Consider the following 3,038-nt stretch of genomic DNA (forward strand, 5'->3'; position numbering starts at 1 on the left):
CTGCTGCAGGCCTGAGTGCGCAGCGTGGGTGTGGGGTGCAGGCTGCTGCGGGCCTGACTGCACAGTGTGAGTGTAGGGCACGGGCAGCGATGGATGGTTTTTCTTAAATTATGATTTAGCTTCTACTTCATTGCTACTTTTTTATTGTGGTAAAATATACATAACATTTACCATTTTAACTATTTTTAAGTGTACAGTTCAGTGGTAGTACCTTGTGGTGCAGCCATCTGCACCCTCTATCCCCAGAATTGTTTATCTTCCCAACTGAAACTCTCCTTAAACACGGGCTCCCCCAACCCCACCCCAATTCCCAGCTGTGGCCTGTGAATTGGGTTGTTCCGGGAAAGAGGAATCAGAAATATTGGACTTCTGTGACTGGCTCATGTCATTTAGCCGGATCCCTCCAGGCGCATCCCGGGCCTGCCAGGAGCCCCTCCGTTCCCCGGGCTGTCCTGTTGTGTGTGCGCAGCCGCATTTCATTTGTCCGTCCGGCTGGGCTAGGACACCGGTTGTTCCACTGTCTCTCTTCCAGATCCTGGGGCGTTGCTGGGTCAGAGGGTGGTTCTCGCTTTCCTTTTCCGAGGGACCGCTGCGCCGTTTCCCACGCATCTGCACATGTCACATTCCCGCCAGCAGTGCGCAGGGGTTCTGGTTTCCCCCAGCCTCGCCGACAGCGCCCTTTACAAACACATTGGCCGTCCTTTAACAGCCGCTGGCGTGAGCGAGACGGTGTCTCCTTGCAGCCAATAGGAATGACCACTTGCACTTGCGTTGTGCTTTGCTGTTTTTATCCCAAAGTCCCTTTGAATGTGAGTTCACACGACTTCCTTGGAGGGGGGCGGGGGGGTTCCCCTGTGACTCTAATGCTGGGTTCCAGCCTGAGCTTGTCCTTCTCTCAGTACACAGGACTGTATGCTACAAACTAGACCCACTCCCCACCCCCGCCTCCGATCTCTGTGGCCTCCGACAGGCTCCTGAACCTCTGGTTTGAACACTAAAATGGCATCATAATGATTCCTACCCTAGAAAAGATGAACTCCCGCGGTCATGGAGCAGGGCCAGGAACTCAGCAAGCACTCCGTGAACATTCGCTGTGGCGCTTACTCCCCTTACAGTCTTCCTGCCTCAGTCTTCCTGCCTCGGCAATGACACGCCAGCTCATCAGCAGAGCCATCGTCTTCAAATGGTGTGTCTCTCCTGGGAAATGCCTCATGGGGCCGCCCTTCCTCCCATCCCAACTCGGTCCTTCCCAGGGCTCCTCACCACAGGGCTCACTCTCACCTCAGACCCCTAAGAGTTTGCCCAGCAACCTTCCCCCACTAGTCTGTCCTAAAACACACCACATTCCTGGCCCCAGGTCATGCTCGTCTGCTTTTGTCCAGCTTCAGAAGTTACAACGGCTCAGTGGCTCTTAATGACAGACAGATGCCACCTGCCTCCTGCTGGCTGGCTTTCTGGCTTAGCTGTGTCTCTTGTTTTTGTGTTTTCAGGTGAGTCTGTTGAGGTCTGACACCCCTGGGGAGTGACAGGTCTCCAGCGCGCAGCTCGCAGGGATCGCACACATGCACACTGAGAGGGGGCAGCTCCAGGCCCCAGGTGGCCCCCTGTGCCCTCCCAAGCCAGCAGCCACCTCACACGCTCACAGTGGGAGGACAGGACGCACCCTGTGCCTGCTGCTCCTCTCCCTCAGGGCTGTGCCTGCACAGTCCCTCTGCTGCTCCCCGTCCCGGAGCCTGCCCTCCGCACTGCTGAGTGGCGCCCAGGGTGCCGACACCACGGAGCTCCGCACGGTGTGGTGTGCGGCTCTCTCTCGTGGGCGTGGATGGGTCAGAGGGAGGCTGTTTCCTGTTTGATTACGAATGTTTTGTGCACGTAAACTATACATTTCCCCCAGCTTCAGCGAGGTCTGCTACATGCACAGGACGCACGCATTTTAGGTGTACAGTGTGACGAGTGGTGGCAATTGTATGCCGTCATTTAATTGCCACCACAAAGAAGACAGAGAATATTTCTATACGCCTCCCAGCCCCCAAATTCCCCTGTGTCTTTCACAGGACACAGCGGTCCTCAGATCTGTCCTGGGCAACCACGGTCCTTTCTGGCACTACAGTTTGGCCTTTTCTAGGATTTCACGTAAACAGACTCCTACAGAATGAGGCCTTGGGGTCAGCACGTGCTTGAAGGTCACCATGGCGTGTGGGTCTTCGCCAGGAGGGCTGCGCAGTGGCACAGAACTTTGGAAAACAGCTGGACAGCTTTTTAAAATAAAGTTAAATATGTTTTCCATATAGTCCAGCAATAAAAACTATGTCCCAGCATGTCAAAGTTCACAGCAGCAGTATTCACAGGAGACCCAAGAAACACCCAATGCCAACCAGCCCGTGCACAGAGACACGAGTTCCGGGGTGTGTCTGCTGGAAGTGCCCCTCAGCATAAAACAGGGATGATTACTGGCGCGGGTGGCAACTTGGACTAACTTTTTGTTCTATTTTTTCTTTGTAAAAATTTAATTAAAACAACAGACAAGTCGAACAACATAGAAATATGGAAAGAAAAGATAAAGCTTCTCCCTGGTTCAATCACAATTGTTTGAAGTGAGGGAACAGGTACCACATGTTTTTTAGCATTTATACACACACACACACACACACTACACACTACACAATACATGCACACACACCACCCATACACACACCACATATACCACACACACACACTATATACCAAACACTCTGCATACCACACACACCACACATATACCACAAACACACACACACACTACACATTACACAATACATGCACACACACCACCCATACACACCCCACATATATCACACACACACTATATACCAAACACTCTGCATACCACACACACCACACATATACCACACACACACACACACACACTATACCAAACACTCTGCACACCACACACACCCCACATATACCACACACACACACACACACACACACACTACACATTACACAATATATGCACACACACAACCCATACACACACCACATATACCACACACACA

The sequence above is a fragment of the Myotis davidii genome, unplaced genomic scaffold (genome assembly GCF_000327345.1).
Source record: "Myotis davidii unplaced genomic scaffold, ASM32734v1 scaffold750, whole genome shotgun sequence".
In the NCBI taxonomy this organism is placed as follows: domain Eukaryota; kingdom Metazoa; phylum Chordata; class Mammalia; order Chiroptera; family Vespertilionidae; genus Myotis; species Myotis davidii.